Source organism: Ursus americanus, chromosome 21 (genome assembly GCF_024610735.1).
Source record: "Ursus americanus isolate L20-20 chromosome 21, mUrsAme1.1.p, whole genome shotgun sequence".
Classification (NCBI taxonomy): domain Eukaryota; kingdom Metazoa; phylum Chordata; class Mammalia; order Carnivora; family Ursidae; genus Ursus; species Ursus americanus.
Window position 1 is genome coordinate 23,388,714 of NC_142147.1, and position 22,743 is coordinate 23,411,456.

Below are 22,743 nucleotides of genomic sequence, written 5' to 3' on the forward strand. Positions count from 1 at the left end.
AAAGTCAAGTTAGTGGTTACCCTTGGGTTGGGGGGTGGTTAGGGACTGGCAGAGGGCACAGGCTGCTTCTGGGACAGGTCATGTTTTGTCCCTTCTTCTGGGTGTTGGTAACACATGTGTTCAGTGTCACTTCTGATCTCTTCACTTTTCTGTTTTTGTGTTAAACTTCAATGAAAAGTTAAAAACATAACACTACTATATGACACTAATTTTTAAAGTATGTATAGAAGGAACCTAAATGAGGAACATTTTGTAAAAATAACTGGACTGCATTATAAAAAACGTCCAGGTCAGGAAAGAAAAAGGCTGAGACACTATTCCTGTTTAAAGGAGGTCAAAACGATATGACAACTACATGCAAAGCAAGATCCCAGTTTAGATACTGGCCTGGGAAAAAGTTATATATATATAGAGAGAGAGCTGATTGATTGATTTAAATATGGACTGTAGATTAGTACTGTTAATAATAGTACTGTTGCAATATTAAATGCCCTGAGTTTGCTAATTGGTCTGTGGTTATGGATGGGAATCGCTTAGGAAATTCACAGTGAAGTATTTGGGGGTTAAAGGTCATGATGTCTCCAATTTAATCTCAGATTGTTCAGAAAAATGCACATGCGCATATAAATATTTATATGGATAGAGAAAATGATAATGCAAATGGTAAACAACTGGGAGTTTATTGTACTATTCTTGCAACTTTTTATTTGAAATTTTATCAAAATTATAAATTACTGAAGAAGGCAGGGAAGGGAAGATAGGCACATAAACTAACACTTCTGGGAATAGTACTAAAAAATAAAATAGGAGAAAGACAAGCTTTTTCTTTTTTTTTTTTTAAGATTTTATTTATTTATTTGACAGAGAGAGAGACAGCGAGAGAGGGAACACAAGCAGGGGGAGTGGGAGAGGAAGAAGCAGGCTTCCTTGCTGAGCAGGGAGCCCGATGCGGGGCTCAATCCCAGGGCCCTGGGATCATGACCTGAGCCAAAGGCAGACGCTTAATGACTGAGCCACCCAGGCACCCCCAAGATAAGCTTTTTCAAATAGCCTTTTAAAAGTAATAAATAGGGGCGCCTGGGTGGCTCAGAGGGTTGGGTCTGCCTTCCACTCAGGTCATGATCTCCAGATCTGGGGATCTAGCTCCATGTCTGGCTCCCGGCTCAAAGGGGAGACTGCTTCTCCCTCTGCCTGCCATTCCCCCTACTTGTGCTCTCTTTCACTCAAGTGAATAAATAAAATCTTTTAAAAATAAATAAATAAAAGTAATAAAATAGTGGTACTCTCTCCGGAAAGTGAAAGAAAATGGAGGGCAGTGTACCAAGGATCACCTGCGTCCAGGTGGTACTGTGACCCAGCGGTGACATGCAAAGTCTCTGGCCCTAGGTAGCTTGGATTGAATCCACACTCTGCTATTTAGTAAATGTGACACCCTGGGTGAGTTACTTACATGCCCTGTGTCTCCTGTGCAGTGCAGAGACCAATGCCTGCTCATGGGGGATTCACATGAGTCACTGGAGTTTAAAGCATTTGTGACTGTGTGGGTTCATGGACCTGAGGCTCATGTCAATATCAGCCATTATATGTCTGATTGGGGGGATTATGGGTGAAATAGTTGATGTATGTTTTATTGAGATATAATTGACATGTAACATTATATTAGTTTCAGGTGTACAACAGAATGATTCAGCATTTGTACATTCTGTGCAGTGGTCACCAAAACAAGCCCAGTTGACATTCATCACCACACGTAGTTACACATTTTTTTTCTTGTGATGAGAACTTTTAAGACGTACTCCCTTAGCAACTTTCAAATATACCATACAGTATTTTTTTTTAAGATTTTATTTATTCATTTGAGAGAGAGAGACAGACAGAGCACAAGCAGGGGGGACAGGCAGAGGGAGAGAGAGAGGAGCAGACTCCCCGCTGAGCTGGGAGCCAGATCCCAGGACCTGGGATCATGACCAGAGCTGAAGGCAGACGCTTAACCATCTGAGCCACCCAGGCGCCCCTACAATACAGTATTAACTATAGTTATCATGCTGTACATTACAGCCCCAAGACTTATTTACCTTACAACTGAAAGTGTGTACCTTTTGACCGTCTTCACCCATTTTGCCTACCCCACCTCTGACAACCGCCTGTGTGTTCTCTGTGTCTATGAGTTCAGTTTTGATTTTGTTTTTAGATTCCACATATACGTGAGATCATATGGTATTTGTCATTCTCTGACTTATTTGACTTAGCATAATGCACTCGGTGTATGTATTTTGTAAAACTCCTTAAAGCGAGCACACACTAATTTTGTAAGCAGAGCAGCAAAACATGAAAGAAAAATATCATGAATATTTTTTTAGGGGATGAGGGGAGATGCCTTTCCAATGGCTCAGCTTTTCCTTTTCAGACCTCCCTCTCCCTCTCCCCTCCACTTGCCCCTCCCCCCAGTCCCTTTCCCTCTCCCCACCAGATTGCATTCCTCACTTTTTTCCCCCAAAGAACTATAATTAAGCTCTTAAACTGTAATTGTCATTTCATGGTTCCCCATCTGAAATCACAGTCCTGCTTAGCCTGGTTTCCATCTCCTCAGCCTTGAGAAGCAGAGGTAGGATTCAGCACAGCCCACGATGTGCTCTAAGACTGATATGACCTCTCCTTGTTGAATATTTGCTCTGTGTGCGCTGGGCGCCCTGCGTGTGCTCAGCCCCTTCCCTGCATAACCTTCTTTAATCCCCACAACGACCTATGAGGAAACAGAATATCAGGGAGGTAGAGTATGTCACCCAAAGACATCACAGGTAGTTGGTGGAGCTGGCATTTAAATCCAGTTTGATCTGGCCTTAAAACTGGGAGGTGATACTCCTGTTACCTCAAGTGACATGTCTATTCTAAATTCCCCACACGAGACACCAATGCCGTAGTGGTAGTTTGATATCAGAACTGGCCGTCCTGACCCCCCCCCCCCGTGTCCTCATCCTTCATAGTATGACTTTGCAGTTCCTCCATAGTAAAGGGAGAGTCTATTTCTGCAGCCCTTGAATCCAGACCAGACTCTGAGTGCAGGGGTAGTGTTGGTGTACTACACCTAGGCCCCAGGAAACCTTGCCTAGTTCTGCTCTTTCTCTCCGCACACTGCCTCTGCCATGAAAATGGGCCCAGGCTAGAAGGCTGGAGTATCACGACCCAGTCACCCCCGCTGCCGCCCAAAAGCCAGGCGTGTGGATGAGGCCATTCTAGACCCACCAGCCACTGGCAGCCTGCTGGCTGCCTGTAGATACATGAATGAGCCCGGTAGAGATTAGGCGAGCCTGCTCAGGTCAGCAGAATTGCCCAACTGGCCCACAAATTCACAAGCAATTGTTTCAAGCCACTGCGTTTGGGGATGGCTTATTGTAAGCTACCCAATACAGCCCTTTAGAGAGGGGACAGGGTGGGAGGCAGTTGGGATGACCCCAGCGTGTCAGAGGAAAGAACACACTTAGCAAATATCTATTTAATGCTTCCTGTGTGCTGAGCATTTTAATTCAATCCTCACAACAACCTTAATGGAGTAGTTTCTTCTATTTTACCCATTCTGTATAATGTATTTTTATTTTGTTCTATTTTAAGTAGGCTCCATGCTCAACGTGGGGCTTGAACTCATGACCCTGAGATTAAAAATTGCATGCTTTACCAACTGAGCCAACTAGGTGCCCCTATTTTTATTTAGGTGCCCTTATTGTCCCCGTTCTATAAATGGGGAGACAGAGGCAGAGAGGTAAATAATTTTCTCAGGATCTCACAGCTAGTAAGTGGCAGACACTTAGTCAGTTAGCAAGATGTAGAAAGTAGAGTCCAGAAAGCTACCTTGTGAACCTACTGGAGACAGAAGCTGGACATTAGGCTCCACACTGGAACCGAACACTTGAAAGAAAGAAAGAGAGAGAAAAGAAAGGAAGAAAGGGAGGGAGGAAGGGAGGGAGAAAGGAACCTGATGATGGAGGTACTTCCCCACTGAGCAGTCAGTCAGAGGATAGTACTTTGGGGAAGTGGGTTTTTTAAAGAGAGAATAAGAATTCAATTTATAAATATTGTGTATTTAAAAAAACATTGTGTATTTATTAAACCTTATTTATATTTATTAAATAAATAAGAATCTCCTCGGAGGGCAGTGAACAAGGAGCAGATGAGGGAGCGTAGAGTTAGGTACTGTATTACTCGAGGTTCTTCAGAGAAATTGAACCAATAGGATGTGAATACACATAGAAAGAGATTTCTTTTAAGGAATTGGCTCACACAGTAGCAAAGGCTTGGTGAGTCCAAAGTCTGTTGGGGGAACCGGTTGGCTGGAGACACAGGAAGGATTTGCAGTTCAAGTCCAAAGGCGGTCTGCTGGCAAACCAGGAAGAGCCAGTGTTGTGCATGAAATCCGAAGGCAGTCCGATGGCAGAATTTCCTCTTGCTCAGGGGAGGTCAGCCATTTGTTTTCTTCAAGCCTTTAACTGATGGGATGAGGGCCACCTAAATTATGGAGAGCAATCTGCTTTACTCAAAGTCCCCTGTATCCTGACTTCTAACACCATAGATTAGTTTCACTTGTACTTCAGATTTATGTAAATGGAATCATAATGCTGCGTATCCTTCCGTGTCTGGATTCTGTCACTCAACATTCGGTCTGCAAGAGTCATCCATGTCACTGCACGTCCTTGTAGCCCAGTCCTCTCATTGCCGTGCAGCGTTCCACCGAGTGACTGTATCAGTTGATTCATCCGTTCTGCTGTTGTTGCTCTCGAAGAGATGCAGCCTTGGCAGTGGCCCAACAAAGGGACGAAATAATGTGGAGCAGGTGTTACTATCTGAGTCACCAGACCCTACCCACCTGAGGGCAAAGATAGAGTGGCCAGGGTGTGTGGGATACAGAATAGGGAGGATTTGGGTGAGAGGGGATGAGGACATGACCAGAAAGGTGGACACTTCCTCAAGATCCTATAGGTCCCTGAGGTGACCTTTATCCTACTGTTCACCGTGTATTACAGAAAATGTCTGTTCATCTGTCTGACTCCCCATTAGATGGTGGAGGAGACTAAGGTCTTATTCATTGCTGAATCCCCATCCCTGAGCCGAGGCTGAGGCTGGCGCACAGTGGGCACTAGGGAAATGCCCGTTGGACTGGCTAGGTTTGCGCCAGTTTAGGAGAGCCTTTGTTGCCAGGAGTTGGGGCTCATTGCTCAAAGGCAACGGGAGCCATAGAAGGTTTTGGATCATGAAGAGGTCATAATCTGAAGAGTGTTTTATTAAAATTAACCTGAGCAGCAGCTGTGAGGAGGAGGATGTTTTGGAGAGAGGAAAACGGCAAGTGGGGTGGAAGGCAGGGGAGCCGGTTAAGAAGTTAAGAAGCTGTCACAGAAATGAATAAAGACCTGAATTAGGGTTGTGGAGGAGGGAACAGAAAGAAAAAGGACCAGCTTGGGCCACATTGCTTTTTTTCAGAATATGGAATATGATCTCCTTTTTATAAAACCATGTATTGTTTGTGTGTGTGTTTTAAAATATATATACAAAGAATCTTATAAATCTCTAAGCTTGACAGTAGTCAGTCAAAGCGGCTTCTGGGGAAATGGTGTTGTGTGTGGGCGTGTGTTTTTTTAAATAACCATGTATTATTTTTATCTTTACAAAAGACTCTGTGAGGGAGGATGCTGTCAGCTTCACTTTACAGGTGAAGAAACTAAGGTTCAGAGAGAGTTTGAATTACTTGCTCAAGGTCACACAACCAGTACTCTTGCCACTCCAGTAGGCCTTTCCCAGAGAGACTCTGAAGGAATAATCAAGGAGCGTTCATGATTAATTGGATGAGGAGGGGGAGGAAGGAAAGAAGAGAGGAAGGGATTAAAAATGACTAAGACACTCTGAGCCTGACCAAGTGAAAAATAATCAGTAAGTCAGGAGGGGGTACTAGGTTACTGGGGGGAGGTTTAAGCCAAAGGAATGAATATCTAATGATGGAATTTGGTTTTTAAAAAAAAGGTGGAATTTAGTGCATCAGATTACAACTTAGAGGAAAGCCCTAAGTATACTTCTTACTAGCTGGTCCAACCACTGAGCACCTGAGGCCCCCTAGGAACTGGGCATTTTCAAGAGAAAAAAAAAAAAATTCAACCCCACACTTCCAGGCAAGTGGTATGTTCCTTTGAGTACTTGGGTCCTTCTGCATCAGCAGCTTGTACTTTCTGTGGCTCTATGTGGCCTGATTGATTGACCAGGCTTAAAAGGCCTGCTGTTGAATTTGAGATCTCAGGCTTCCAGCCTCTGTAGGTCATCAGCAAAGACCTAAAGGCCTGGCATGAACACGAGGTTATTATTCACCCGAGAAGACATTATAAACCACAAGAACACAAGCCCAGCAGGCAGGGATGGCCGCCCAGCTCACTGGGCACACTGTGTCCTCATCCGTCCATCCAGCATGATTCATAATTAAATCTGCAGCAGGCAGGAGGCAAACTAGAATTTTGCGTAAACTGGTGCTGGGGAAGCACTTCACTACAATTTAACTTCAAAGTTCTAGAGCTCCAGAGCTTGAAATGCTTGTGACATTCCGAGTTGAGGCTATTCCTCCCTACCCTTCCCTGGGACCATCCCTTTTGGGGGGGAGATGACCCAAAGGGGAAAAAAGGTTGTTGGGTCCCTGGGTGTATTAGAGTTCTCTAGAGAAACATAACCGATAGAACAAGATTTCTTTTTTTTAAAGTAGGCTCCATGTTGGGAATGGAGCCCAATGCAGGGCTTGAACTCACGACCCCGAGATCAAGACCTGAGCCAAGCTCAAGAGTCAGATGCTTAATTGACTGAGCCACCCAAGTGCCCCTAGAACAAGATTTATTATGAGGGATTGGCTCATGCATTTATGGAGGCTGAGAAGTCCCATGGTCAGCTGTCTATACACTGGGGCTCAGGAAAGCTGGTGATATGGTTCCAGTTTGAAAACAAAGGTCTGAGAAGTGGGGAGGGGCAGTAGTGTAAGTTCCAGTTTGAGTCCAGAGGCCTGAGAACCAGGAGGGCAGATATCTGAAGGCAGGAGAAGATGAAAGCTCAAGCAGAAAGCAAATTCACCTTTTCTCTGCATTTTGTTCTATTCAGGCCCTCAGTGAATTCAATGAGGCCCATCAGCACTGGTGAGGACAATCTTCGTGACTCAGTCTACTGATTCAAATGCTAATCTCTTCCAGAAACACCCTCAGAGACAAGTCTAGAAGTAATATCTTACCAGCTATGTGGGCATCCCTTCTCCACGTCAAGTTGACAGAAAGTTAACCAGCACACTAGGTAAGGTTTAGGTTAGGAAAACTGGTACTGAGATGCCACATGCTCAGGCCCCATGTGTTTCCAGCTAAATATATCATGAAAAAAGGAAGCCAGCATGTGGGCCAAGTACATGAAGAATTCACAAAAGGAAATTCAAACGGTATGTAACCGCACTACACAACTGCAGGGGGCAGCATTCACACTGAACTCTATTCGCAGAGATGCACGTTGTGATGGTCTATCAGAGAGGACGCTCAGCCTCTCCCATAAGAGAAATGCCAATTAAAACAATAAGCTACGTGTTAGATTGGTAAAGCTCAAAGAGTTGAGAAGCTCTGTGTTGCTGGGAGTATAATACGGTATCACCTCTCCAGATTGGCACTCTCCAAATCACTCATTCCACTCTCTTCTAGTTGGAGACGTAGGAAAGCTAAACCCCACACTTCCCAAACTCTCTCAGTTGAGGGTTCCACCTGTGTGAATGAGACTTCCTCCTGGGGCTCTAAGTCCTTGTCAGCATTTGGTGTTATCAGCATTCTGCCTGCGGGCCATTCTGATAGGTGTCTAGTGTTATCTCATTTTAATTTGCTTTTCCAGGGCACTTGGGTGGCTCAGTCTGTTAAGCATCTGCCTTCAGTTCAGGTCATGATCTCAGGACCCCTGCTCAGCTCTGCCAGAAGTCTGCTTCTCTCTCTCCCTCTGCTCCTCCCGCCTACTTGTGCTTTCTCTCTCTCTCTTTCTCTCTCTCTCTCTCTCAGATAAATAAATAAAATCTTTAAGAAAAAAAAATGTGCATTTCCCTGACGACAGGATGCGAAGCAACTTTTTATATGCTTATTTCCCAGCCGTCTATCTTCTTTTCAGGTCTTTTCTTATTGAATTTTTAAGAGCTTTTGTATATTTTGGATAACAGTTCTTTGTCAGCTATGTCTTTTACAAATACAGTCTGTGGCTTGTGTTTCCATTTCCTTCAAGGAGTCTTTCACAGAGCAGAACTCTTTAATTTTAATGAAGTCTAGCTTATAAATTCTTTCTTTCATGGATCATGGCTTTGGTGTTGTATCTAAAAAGTCATTGCCAAACCCAAGGTCATCCAGATTTTCTCCTATGTTATCTTCTATGAGGGTTTTACAATGTTACATGTTACCCTTAGGTCTGTGATACATTTTCAGTTAATTTTTGTGAAGGATGTAAGGTCTGTGTTTATATCCTTATTTCATCTCATCTCATCTCATCTCATCTCATCTCATCTCATCTCATCTCATTTCATTTCATTTCATTTCATTATTTCATTTCATATGTGGGTGTCCAATTGTCCCAGCACCATTTGTTGAAAAGACTGTTCTTGTCTCCGTGGTACTGCCTTTGCTCCTTTCATCAAAGACCAATTGACTATTTATGTGGGTCTGTTTCTGGGGTCTCTATTCTGTTCCATTGACCTATTTGTCTATGCTTTTGCTAATATCACACTGTCTTGATTACTATAGATCAATATTAAGTCTTGAAGTCAGTATCAGTCCTCCAGTTTTGTTCTTCTTCAATATTGTGTTGACTATTCTGGGTCTTTTTGATGCAGGCTGGCTGGGTCCAAAACCCAGAGGGTGTCCTACAAAACCAGCCAAGAGGATTGTTGTCTTCACCCAGGATAGAAATCAAATGCAAACTGAGAGGAAGTGAGAGCAGAGTTTATTAAAGACATATAGAGAGTATAGATATGGACAGAGTGTCCAGGAAACTCAGAAAGGAAAGAGTGAGTCTCGTCTTTGCTCTGGATCTGGGTTTTTATTGAGGATTGTGGTCCAGTGACATGTCTCCTCAGCATCCAGGAACTGGTTAAAACAAAGTGTTTGGGTGTCCTCCATAAGCCACTTATGCCCTGGAGCCAGGGATCTTGTGAGTCTGTGGTGCTGGAAGAGGTACATTATGACCTCACTGGTCACTCCTTAGATGTTATCTCTTGTGCTGGAAGACTCCAAAGAAATCATTAACTCCTTGACCTTTACAATGAGGATATATCTATACCATAAGACATGTGTAGAGCAGGGCTGTAGGTCCTAGCAAGAACAGAGGCAGCAAAAAGGCAGTCTTTCATGGGGTCCCTTCAGTTTCCCTCTCTCATTTTGCTTCTCCATATAAACTTTAGAATCAGTTTGTCAGTATCCACAAGTATAACTTGCTGGGATTTTTACTGGGATTGCATTGAATCTATAGATCAAGCTGGGAAAAGCTGACACCTTTAACAATACTGAGTTTTCCTATCCAAGAGCATGGAATATCTCTTCATTTATTTAGTTCTTTGATTTCTTTTATCAGAATTTTGTAGTCTTCCTCATACAGGTCTTGTACATATTTTGTTAGATTTGTATCTAAGTATTTTATTTTTGGGGAGTGCTAACTTAAATAGTATTATGTTTTAAATTTCAAATTCCACGTGTTCATTGCTGATAACATAGGAAAGCAAATGGACACACACACACACACACACAAACACACACACACATATATATACCTTATATCCTGCAGCTTTGCTATTAATCATGTAGTTCCCAGATGGTTTTTGTTGATTCTTTGTGATTTTCTCATAGATAATCATGTCCTCTGTGAACAAACACAGTTTTATTTCTCTCTTCCCAATCTGTACCCTTTTTATTTCCTTTTCTCATCTTATTGCATTAGTTAGGAATTCCAGTATGATGTTGAAAAGCAGTAGTAGGAGGGGACGTCTTGCCTTGTTCCTGATCTTAGTGGTGAAGCTTTAAGTTCCTTACCACTAACTATGATGTTAGCTGCAGGTGTTTTGTAGATACTATTTATCCAGTTGAGGGAGTTTCCCCCTATTCCTAGTTTACTGAGAATTTTTATCATTATTGTGTGTTGAATTTTTTTAAAATATTTTATTTATTTATTTATTTGAGAGAGAGAGCACGCAAGAGAGAGAGCAGGAGCAGGGGGAGTGGCAAAGGGAGAAGCAGACTCCCCACTGGGCAGGGAGCCCAATGAGGGACTTGATCCCAGGATCCTGGGATCACGACCTGAGCCAAAAGCAGATGCTTAACTGAGTGAGCCACTCAGATGCAGTGGGGGTTGAGTTTTGTCAAATGTTTTTCTGCATTTATTGATGTGACTGTGTAATTTTTCTTCTTCACCCTGTTGATATGATGGATTGCATCAATTGATTCTTGAATGTTGGTGTTTTTGGTTTTTTTTAAGATTTTATTTATTTGTCAGAGAGAGAAAGAGAGAGACAGCACAAGCAGGGGGAGCAGCAGGCAGAGGGAGAAGCAGACTCTCCGCTGAGCAGGGAGCCCGATTCAGAACTCAATCCCAGGACCCTGGGATCATGACATGAGCTGAAGGCAGATGCTTAACCGACTGAGCCACCCAGGTGTCCCGATTCTTAAATGTTGAACCAGCTTTGCATACCCGGGATAAATCCCAATTGCTCATGATGTATATTCTAATACATTGTTGGATTTGACTTCCACAAGTTTTGTTGAGGATTTTTGCATCTATGTCCATGAGAGATACTTGTGTTTAGTTTTCTTTTCTTGTATATCTTTGTCTGGTTTTGGTATTAATGTTGGCTTCATAGAATGAGTTAGGAAGTATTCTCTCTGCTTCTATCTTCCTCTGGAAAAGATTGTGGTGAATTGGTGTAATTTCTTCCTTAAATTTTGGATAGAATTCACCAGTGAACCCATCTGGATCTGATGCTTAATGTTTTGGAAGGTTATTAATTATTGATTCAATTTTCAAAATTGATATAGGCCTATTCAGAGTGTCTATTTCTTCTTGTATGAGTTTTAGCAGGTTGTGTCTTTTGGGAATTGATTCATTTCATCTGGGTTATCATATTTGTGGGCATTGGCTTGTTCACAGTATTTCTTGATTATCCTTTTAATGTCCATGGGATCTGTAGTGATGTCCCCTCATGCACTTCTGATATTAATAACTTGTACCCTCTCTCTTTTTCTTAGTTAGCCTGGCTATAGGCTTATCGATTTTATTCATCTTCTCAGAAAACCAGCTTTTGGTTTTATTGATTTTCTCTTTGATTTCCTGTTTGTAGTTTCATTGATTTTTGCTCTAATTTTTATTATTTCTTTAATTCTCCTTATTTTGGATTTAAAATTCTCTTTTATTTTTCTAGTTTCTTAAGATGGAGGCTTAGATGATTGGTTTTAAATCTTTCTTCTTTTCTAATATATGATTCAATACTATAAATTTCCCTTTAAGCACTACGTTTGATGCATCCCACAAATTTTGATAAGTTGTGTTTTTGCTTTTATTTAGTTTAAAATAGTTTTGTTTTTTTTTTTAAGATTTTATTCATTTATTGGACAGAGACACAGTGAGAGAGGGAACACCAGCAGGGGGAGTGGGAGAGGGAGAAGCAGGCTTCCCGCTGAGCAGGAAGCCCAATGTGGGGCTCGATCCCAGGACCCTGGGATCATGACCTGAGCCGAAGGCAGACAGTTGATGACTGAGCCACCCAGGTGCCCCTGAAATAGTTTTAAACTTATCTTGAGCTTTCTTCTTTGACTCATGTGTTATCTAGAATTATGTTATTTAATCTCCAAGTTTTGGGGAATTTTCCAGCTGTCTCTCTGTTGTTGATATCTCATTTTAATTCTACGTGGTCTGAAAACAGTATGACTTCTATGTTTTTAAATTTGTTAAGGTGTTTTATGGTCCAGAATGTGTCCCACCTTGGTGAATGTTTCATGTGAGCTTGATAATGCTATAGATGTTGGACAAAGTAGTCTATAGATGTCCATTATATCAGTTGATTGATGGTGATGTTGAGTTCAGCTATGGACGGACTGATTTTCTGACTGCTGAGTGTGTCCATTTCTGATAGAAGAGTGTTGAAGTCTTCACCTATAATACTGGATTCATCTATTTCTCCCTGAAGTTTTATCAGTTATTACCTCACATATTTTGATGCTATGTTGTTAGACATCTATATGGTAAGGATTGTTCTTTCTTCTTGGGGAATTTACCCCTTTATCATTATGCAGTGCCTCTCTTTATACTTGAAAAGTTTTTTTAACAGTTATATTGCTTTTATTATGCCAATGTTGTGCACACATGTGTACACGCATGCACACACATCACATAAATCACACTTAATCTTCCCACAACAACACTTTAAGTTAGATTCTTTTGTCTTAAAGATTTTATTTATTTTTTTGACAGAGAGAGAGAGAAAGAGAGTGAGCACAAGCAGGGGGAGTGGTAGGCAGAGGGAGACTGAGAAGCAGGCTCCCCACAGAGCAGGCAGCCCTATGGGCGGCTCGATCCCAGGACCTTGGGATCATGATCTGAGCTGAAGGCAAACACTGAAATGACTGAGCCACTTAGGCACCCATTTATTTTTTTTATTTTTTTTTTAAGATTTAATTTATTTGTTTGACTGAGAGACAGCCAGCGAGAGAGGGAACACAAGCAGGGGGAGTGGGAGAGGAAGAAGCAGGCTCCAAGCAGAGGAGCCTGATGTGGGGCTCGATCCCAGAACGCCAGGATCACGCCCTGAGCCGAAGGCAGATGACTAACGTCTGAGCCACCCAGGCGCCCCTCAGGCACCCCTTTAAATTAGATTCTATGATTATCTCCAACTTACGAGAAAACTGAAACACGAAGAGGTTACTTGCCCAAAGTCACACAGTTAGGAAGTAATGGAATCTGTCCCCAGATTCTGTAGTCTTAATTAATTTATTAATATAGCTCATGCATAAAAGCATGGATTCTTTTCTTAAAATATTTAACATTTCTTGCAGTTCAGGTTTACTAGTGATGAATTCTTTCAACTTTTGTATGCCTGAAAATATTTTTATTTTGCCTTCATTTTTTTCCAGGTATATTCACTAGGTTTAGAATTCTAGAATGCCAGCTTTTTTGTTTGTTTTCTCTGGTACTTTTCTTTTTTTTTTCAGTTTTAGTATTTCTTTTCCTTTCAAGATTTTGTTTAAATTCAGTTGGTTAACACATAGTATAGTATTGGTTTTAGGAGTAGAATTTAGTGATCAAGGGCACCAGGGTGGCTCAATCAGTTGGGCATCCAACTCTTTTTTTTTTTTTTAAAGATTTTATTTATTTATTCGACAGAGACAGCCAGCGAGAGAGGGAACACAAGCAGGGGGAGCGGGAGAGGAAGAAGCAGGCTCATAGCAGAGGAGCCTGATGTGGGGCTCGATCCCATAATGCCGGGATCACACCCTGAGCTGAAGGCAGACGCTTAACCGCTGTGCCACCCAGGCACCCCTGGGCATCCAACTCTTAATTTTGGCTCGGGTTATGATCTTGGGGTTGTGGGATAGAGCTCTACATTGGGCTTCACTCTCAGCACGGAGTCTGCTAAAGATTCTCCCTCTCCCTCTGCCCTCCCCTCGCTCAGGCTCCTGTGTACTCTCTAAATAAATAAATAAATAAGTAAATACATACATACATACATACATACATACATAAAATCTTAACAAAAAAAGAATTTAGTGATTCATCACTTACATATAACTCTTAGTGCTCATCACAACACATACTGCCCTTAATGCCCATCACCCATTTAGCCCACCCCCCCATCCACCTCCCCTCCAGCAACCCTCGGTTTGTTCTCTATAGTTAAGAGTCTCTTATGGTTTGCCTCCCTCTCTGTTTTTATCTTATTTTATTTTTCTTTCCTCTCCCCTGTGCATCTGTTTTGTTTCTTAAGTTCCACATGTGAGTGAAATCGTATGGTATTGGTCTTTCTCTGACTGACTTATATCACTTGGCATAATACACTCTCGTTCCATTCACATCATTGCAAATGGCAAGATTTCATTCTTTTGATGGCTGAGTAATATCCCATTGTATATATATATATATATATATATATATATATATATATATATATATATATATATATATACCACATTTTTATCCATTTATCCATTGATGGACATTTGGGCTTTTCCCATAGTTTGGCTATTGTTGATAGTGCTGCTATAAATATCGGGGTGCATGTGCCCCTTTGAATCAGTATTTTTTGTATCCTTTCGATAAATACCTAGTAGTGCAATTGCTGGGTTGTAAGGTAGTTCTACTTTTAACTTTTTGAGAACCTCCATACTGTTTTCCAGAGTGGTTGCCACACCCCTGAACACTTTTTTTGCTCTGAAGTCTACTCTGTCTAAAGTTAATATAGCTACTCCTGCTTTCTTTTGATTAATGTTAGCATGGTATATAGTTCTCCATCCATTTACTTTTAATCTATATGTCTTTATATTTAAAGAGGGGGGGTTCTCATAGATGACATATAGATGGGTCTTGTTTTTTGATCCTCTCTGACAATGTCTTTTAATTAGTGCATTTAGACCATTGATGTTCAATGTAATTATTGGTATAGCTGGAATAATATCTGACATATTTGCTACTGTTTTATATTTGCTCTCCTTGTTCTTTGTTCTTTTTTTGTCTTCCACTCTTTTTCTGCCTTTGTGGGTTTTATTGGACATTTCATATCATTCCATTTTCTCTCCTTTCTTAGCATATTAGTTTATTTTTTTTTAACAGTTTTGTTTTTTTTTTTTTAGATTTTATTTATTTATGTGGCAGAGAGAGACACAGCCACTGAGAGAGGGAACACAAGCAGGGGGAGTGGGAGAGGAAGAAGCAGGCTCCCAGCACAGCAGGGAGCCCAATGCAGGGCTCGATTCCAGGACCCTAGAATCACGCCCTGGGCCGAAGGCAGATGCTTAATGACTGAGCCACTCAGCAGCCCCCTTTTTTTTTAACCTTTTTTAGTAGTTGTCCTTGAGTTTGGAATGCACATTTATACCTAATCCAAGTATATGTTCAGATAACACCACACTGCTTTACAGGTTATACCTTAAAATAATAATCTTTTTAAAAAATCACTGGTCTTTTATTTTTTTTACTTAAAATCTAGGTAGTTAATACACAGTGCAATATTGGTTTCTAGAGGAGAATGTAGTGATTCATCACTTACATACAACACCCAGTGCTCTAACAAGTGCCCTCCTTGATACCCATCACCCATCTAGCCCATCCCCCATAACAAAATAATCTTAATTCTCCCTCTTGTTCGTTGTGTCACTGATATCATTTATTTGACATATACATAAGCATACACGATCAAATACATTGCTGCTATTTATTATTTTGAACAAACTCTTATCTGTAGATCAATTAAGAATAAGAAAAAGAAAAGGTTTTATTTTACCTTCACTTATTCTTTCTTTGATGCTCTTTCTTTCTTTACATAGATCTGGGCTTCTGACCTATATAATTTTCCTTCCTTATTTAAAATATTTTTTATAGATTTTATTTATTTATTTGAGAGAGTGTGTGCATGAGTGCAAGTGAGGAGAGGATAGGAAGGTGAGGGAGAGGTAGAGAGGGAACCCCAAGCAGACTCCGTGCTGAGCGCAGAGCCCAACACGGGACTCTATCTCAAGACCCCAAGATCATGACCCAATCCGAAACCAAGAGTCTGACATTTAACTGACTGAGCCACCCAGGCACCCCTATAATATTCCCTCTCTCTAAAGAAACTCTTTTAAAGAGTTTTATTTACTTGACCGAGAGAGAGAGAAAGAGAGAGAGAGAGCAAGTGCACGAGCAGGGGGAGTGGCAGGCAGAGGGAGAAGCAGACTCCCCAGGGAGCAAGGAGCCCCATGTGGGGATCAATCCCAGGATCCTGGGTTCATGACCTGAGCTGAAGGCAGACGCTTAACCAAGTGAGCTACCCATGCATCCCTAAAGAAACTCTTTTAACATTTCTTGCAAGGCAGGTCTACTGGCAGCAAATTCTCAATTTTTGCTTGTCAGAGAAAAACCTTGTTTTTCCTTTACTTTTGAAGGATAATTTTACAGGGTACGGAAGTCTAAGTTGGAGTTTTTCTCTCAACACTATAAATATTTCACTACTCTCTTCTTGTTTGGTTCTGAGAAGTCGAATTTAGTTCTTAACTTTGATCCTGTATAAGTAAGGTATTTTTTTTATTCTGTGTGCTCTCCTGTTAATATACTCAGCAATGCATTACATAGTAGATCATTTGCAAAGATGTTCACAATAATTCTTCCCATCACTGCACAAATCCCTTTTGCAATATGACATTGTTGCTCTTCCCATCAAGCAGTGGAGTCTGTCCCCACCTCTTGAATGTGGGCTGGCTTTGTGATTTCTTTGACTAATAGAATGTGGGAGAAGGAAAGCAGGAGTTCCAAGCCCAGACCTCAAGGAGCCATGCAACTTCTGCTCTTGGCCTTTCCTATATAAAGACGCTCTTCCAGGGCGCCTGGGTGGCACAGTTGGTTAAGCACCCGGCTCTTGGTTTCAGCTCAGGTTGTGAGATCAAGCCCCGCATCTGGCTCCATGCTCATTGGGGAGTCTGCTTAAGATTCTCTCTCCCTCTCCCTCTGCCCCTCTGGAGGCTCATGCTCTCTTTCTCTCTCTCTCTCAAAGATATAAATTAATTAAAAAAAAAGAAGTTCTTCCATTGCTATATAAAGAATCCCATGCCAGCCTTCCTGAAAATTAGAGACCTGTTGGAGAGCGGGTCCCAACCAAGAGCTAGCACCAACCACCAGACATGTGAATGAGGCCACCTTAGGCTATACAGCCCCATTCCAGCTGCAAGATAACTATAACTGCATGACCGATCCCAGGTGATACTGGCAGAAGAATCACCCAGCTGATCCCAGCCTGAATTGCTGACCCACAGAATCATAACTGAGTAAAATGACTGTTGTTTTGAGAACTGAATTTTAGGGGTGCCTGGGTGGCTCAGATGGTTGGGTCTGCCTTTGGCTCAGGTCATGATCCCAGGCTCCTGGGATCTAGCCCTGCGTTGGGCTCCTTGCTCAGCGGGAGCCTGCTTCTCCCTTTCCTCCCAGCTTGTGCTGTCTCTTGCTATCTCCGTCACTATCTGTCTTTCCCTCTCAAATAAATAAAAAATAAAATAAAATCTTTTTTTAAGAAAAGAACTGAATTTTGGGGGTGCCTTATTGGCTCAGTTGGTTAAATATCTGACTCTTGAATCTGGCTCAGGTCATGATCTGAAGGTCATGGGATCAAGCCCCGTATGGGACTCCATGCTCAGTGGGGAGTCTGCTTGAGAGTCTCTCTCTCTCCCTCTCTTTCTGCCCCATCACCCCCACACACTCTCTTCAAATAAATAAATAAATAAATAAATAAATAAATCTTTTTAAAAAACCCTTACTTTTGGGGTGGTTTTTTATACAATGATAATTAACTGATACATGGCATATACATACAAATGTACTATACATTGCTCTTTTTTATAAGAATCTGGTGAAGTAAAATTTATCAGAATTCTTGTGTTTAAATCTCTTGCTATTTGACACAACAGGCAGGCATTGATGAAAATAACCTAAAACTTGAAACATGCCATTACTGTTAGGACATCAGTGTCCGACTGGTTAATGAGTGTTATCATTTGAAAGATTAGTGACTACACAAGCAAAATGCAAAATAATAAAAATGGACTTATTAAAAATGAGCGGGGAACTTTCCTAAACTGTTAATGATAATTAACAATTTTTGATCAACCATGCTAGAAAAAGACTAAATTATCTTTCTGTTCTCTCAATAGAGAATATTACAAAATCACCATCCTATGAAGAGGTGAATGAAGAGTTTGCGGCCAAAAACTGCATGAAAAAAGGTGAGAGAAGGGTGTCAACACCATTTAAATTAATAAAAATCACATTTTTCCAAAATGTTGTGATGTTTATGGTATAAGTTTTTCTAAATTTGTGGTTTGTATTGATTTATTTTCTCATTCTGAATAAATACAAAGTTGGGTACCTAATTTTGTGCTTGTAGTTTGGGGGGGTTTAAAGTGGGGCTCCCCAGTTGTATGTTCTTCAGGCTCTTAAAACCCAGATCTGTGAAGGAATGAATGAACCCAAGTTTTTTGTTTATAGAAACGTCTTCGGGAAGCACCCCAAGACCCCTTCCTCAGAAGGTGGCTGGGGGCGTGATGGTTTTATTCTCTCCTGTGCACCTGGCTCACCCAGAGGGCAGGCAGATGATAAACACAAATGTGAGGCTTTTTGTATGAAAATGTTAACCCAAAGTACAGCCTGAAAGGAGGTTTCAGGCACTACCCCCAGGTGGGGACATTAGCTGGTCTGAGAGCAGAGAGCTGAAAGCAAAGAACCTCAGAGTGGCCTTAAGACATGTTTGCATCAGAAGAGAGAAAAGGGGGAAAGAGAGCAACTTCGGATGGGCTGATCCCACCAAAGGACTTGGTCATTCATTCAGCAAGTATCTATTACATCGAACAGTGCCAGTCCTGTTCCATACAATGGAATATGACTTGAAAATAAAAAGAAATAAGGAAGTGCTGGTATATGCTACAACATGGATAAGCCTTCAAACATTATTTAAAGTGAAAGAAGCCGGTCAGTAAAGGCCATATATTGTATGATTCCATTTAGATGAAATATCCGGAAAAGGCAAATCCATATAGACAGGAAGCAGATTGCTTCCCTGCTGGTGAGGAGTTTGGGAGGAAATGAGGACTATTAATGGTTACAGAGCTTCTGGATGTATTTGGGGGGGGGGTGATGAAACTATTCTAAAATTGATTATGGCGATGGTTGTTCAAGTCTGTGAATATACAGAAAATCCTGAATTGTGCACTTTAAATTGGGCAATTATATGGTAGATTAATTACATCACAAATAAAGCCGTTATTTCTTAAAAGCTTAAAAAGAAAAGCACACACCACAGTTTCCCTAAGGGAGCTGTTACTGCAGAACACCTCATGTGAGCAAGTGTCACGGCCTCACACCAAGACCAATCAGACCACAAGTGACTCCAGCCAGTCGCGCTTGGCAATGCTCAGTCACGCTCTGGTCACATGGAGCTGGCAGTACTTAATACTGATCATGGGAGTTTGGGCTGACAAAGCTAATTGTGCATAGCACGTATAGCAGCGGCTAAGGGCATAGGCTCTGTAATGAGACAAACCTGATTTTGAATCTTGGCTCCGTCTTAACGACCACTGGCAAGTTAGCCTCTCTCAGCCTCAGTTTCCTCTTCTGCAAACTAGAGATGATAATACCTCCCCATAGGGCGGGTAAGGGGATTGAATGAAATACTACAGTAGAACGATTAGCACAGTGCCTATACCTGGTTAAGGATCAGTAAATGGTAGCTAGCATCATTATTAATCATGTATATAAATCACGGAGCACAGTGCCTGGCTTATAGGAAGTGCTCAGAACATGAAATGAGAAAAGTTATACTTTTCACCAGAAATGTTTATGAGACAGAATAAACTTTACAGATAAGGACAGAGAATTTTAATTCTGCTATTTAAAGACCAAAGTAGGTAACTTTGGAAGGCTGCTTCTTGCTCCGCCCCTGACTTTCATCTGGCTCCTCTGTGGCAAATACACAGCCTAAAGCACTGGGCTCTGCCCTGGAGCCTCTCAGCCCCCCCCCCACCACATCGCTAATGAGCAAAACCAAGCTTCCGGAACCTTCTAAGAGAACATTTCAACTAAAAAACTGGAGTTTTTGATGAGTACCCAGAACAGGAAACGACATTGACCCTCCAAAGCATGATCTGAGACAGGGAGCTAGAAAAGGAACTCAGAATAGAAAATAATTGCAATTAGTTGTCCCAGGAATGCAGAGGCATTTCAACAGAAAATCTATTAATGTAATACAGCACGTGGTATGGTTAAAGGAGAAAAATGTGATCATCTCAATAACTGCAGGAAAAAGTAGGTGATAAAATTCAATAGTCATTTATGATTAAACATTAGTAAACCCAAATTAAAGAGAAATTCCTGTTCCTGATAATACATGTATCAAACAGCATACATAACAGTGAAATAATAGAATTATTCCCAAACTAGGAACAAGGCAAGGATTCTGGCTGTTATTCTTACTATTTCGTATTGTAATGGTACCCAACTGATTTTCAACAATGATGACAAGACTACCCAAGAGGGAAAGAACAGTCTTTTCAGCAAATGGTATTTAGATATCCAAAGAAATGAGGCTGGACCCTTACCTCACACCATATTTAAGAATGAACTAAAATTGGATCAAAGACCTACATGTAAGAGCTAAAACTGTAAAACCTTTAGAAGAAAACATAGGTGTAAATTTTCATAACCTGGGATTAGGTAATGATTTCTTGGATATGACACTAAAAGGATGAACAGTCAAAGAAAAAAATGGATAAACTGGGCTTCATCAAAATACAAACTTGTGTATTTTAAAGGACACTATTGAGAAAGTGAAAAGACAACCCACAGAACGGGAAAAAAATATTTACAAATCATATATTTGACTAAGGTCTACCATCTAGAATATATAAAGAACTTTTACTGGGGTGCCTGGGTGGCTCAGTTGGTTAACTGTCTGCCTTCAGCTCAGGTCATGATCCCAGGGTCCTGGGATCAAGCCCCACATTGGGCTTCTTGCTCAGTGGGGAGTCTGCTTGTCCCTCTCCCTCTGCCTGCCGCTCCCCCTGCTTGTGCTCTCTCTCTCTCTCTGTCAAATAAATAAATAAAATATTTTATAAAAGAAAAAGAACTCTTAAAATTCAACAATAAAAAGACAACCCATTTTAAAAGTGGATAAAGGATTTCAGTAAACATTTCTCCAAGAAAGACCTGCAAATGGCCAAAAGCACATGAAAAAGTGCTTGACATCATTATTCATTAGAGAAATGCAAATCAAAATCACACCAAAAGAGCACTTTACACCTATTAGAATGGCTATAATTTTTTTTAAATGGAAAATAACAAATGTTGGCAAAGATTTGGAGAAGTTGGAAACCTCATGAATTGTTGGTAGAAATGTAAAATGGGTTCAGCCACTGTGGAAACTAGTTTGGCACTTCCTCAAAAAGTTAAACATAGAATTACCATATGTCCCAGCAATTCTACTCTAAGGTATATCTCAGAGAAGAGAAAATGTGTGTTTGTACAAAAACTTGTGCGTGAATGTTCATAGCAGTATTAGTCATAGTAGCCAAAAAGCAGAAACAACGTAAATGTCCATCAGCTGGTGAATGGATAAACAAATTGGGGTTAATCGGTACAGCGGAATATTATTCAGCCATAAAAAGGAGTGAAGTACTGCTACGTGCCACAATGTGGATGAACCTTGAAAACATGCCAAGTTTAAGAACCCAGATACAAAACACCACATATTGTCTGATTCCATTTATATGAAATGTGCAAGATAGTTAAATTTATAGGTGTTTGCCAGGGCTAAGGAGGAGGGAAGTGGAGACTGACTATTAATGAGTTAGGGGGTTCTTTTTGGGTGAATAAAAATGTTCTGGAATTAGATAATAGTGATGGTGGCACAACCTAAAAACTCTTGATTTTCACCCTTTTAAAATGGTGAATTTTTTGGTATGTGAATTATATTGCAATAAAAAAAATCTTTGAGTAATTAGAAAACCCAAGCTGGAAAATCCAGTTCCGGCAATTCTACTTCTTAGTACTCACTTTAAAGACACACACACTCCCTATACTATAAGGGAATATATAAGAATGGTTATTTTAGTAGATTAAAGTTGGCCACAAATTCTTTGCATTCCCTCCCATCAAAGATGGGGTCTGTTTTCCCACCCTTTGAATCAGAGCTGGTCTTATGACTTTTCTTTAACAGAAAGAATGCAGCAGAAATGGCTGTTGCCAAGACCTTACAGCTTCTGCTCTCACTCTCTTGGAACATTTCCACCATTTTCTGAAGAAGTCCAGCTGGAAAGAGAAGGCCAGAAATCCCAGCTGAGGCTCCAGACATGTGAATGAGACCATCATAGGCCAACTAGCCAAGCTGCCAGCTGACCACAGCTACTGAGTCCAGGTAAGATCAGAAGACCCATCTTGTCAGCCCACAGAATCATGAGAAATAGCAAACCGTTATTGTTTCAAGCCACTACTTTTGGGGATGGCTTGTTCCCCAGCAATAGCTAGTTGATACAATACTGGGGTCACTTGCCTGAAATATCATAACTTGGGAAGCAACCCAAGGGCAGGCTGGATAGTGCAGTGGGTAAAAGCCTGAACTTTGGCCTCAGACTTGGGCCCCAAATCATACCCTGTCACTTACCAGCTGTGTAACGATGAGAAATTTGATTTATCCCTATGTCCTCCTAGGTGAAGAATTCAAGGGGTTGATGTACAGAGAGGACTTGGGATCGTTTCTGGTAGAGAGGAATGCTATTAAGTTTTGGCTATTGGTATTACATGGCCACCAACAAAATGTGGTCTATGCATGTGCTGGAGGTGATAAAGGAGTAAATTCGTGTATATCAAATTGGACAATTCTTAAAAATAAGATTGTATGGAAAAAGCAAGTTGTCAGGCTATTACAATTATGTAAAAGTATTTTTAAATGTAGGGAGGAGCATATAAACCACCTCAGAGGGTTTGCCTCTTTGAAGGTAAAGATGGGAA

The 22,743-nt window shown here is 41.1% G+C and overlaps 1 long non-coding RNA gene across 1 annotated transcript; it reads left to right on the forward strand.

Moving 5' to 3' along the window:
• The first annotated feature begins 7,120 nt into the window (after positions 1–7,120).
• Positions 7,121–22,325, forward strand: LOC123803517 (uncharacterized). Its single transcript, XR_006782902.2, has 3 exons — positions 7,121–7,302; positions 17,898–17,969; positions 21,953–22,325. It is a non-coding gene; the product is annotated as an uncharacterized LOC123803517 (long non-coding RNA).
• Positions 22,326–22,743: the final 418 nt, after the last annotated feature.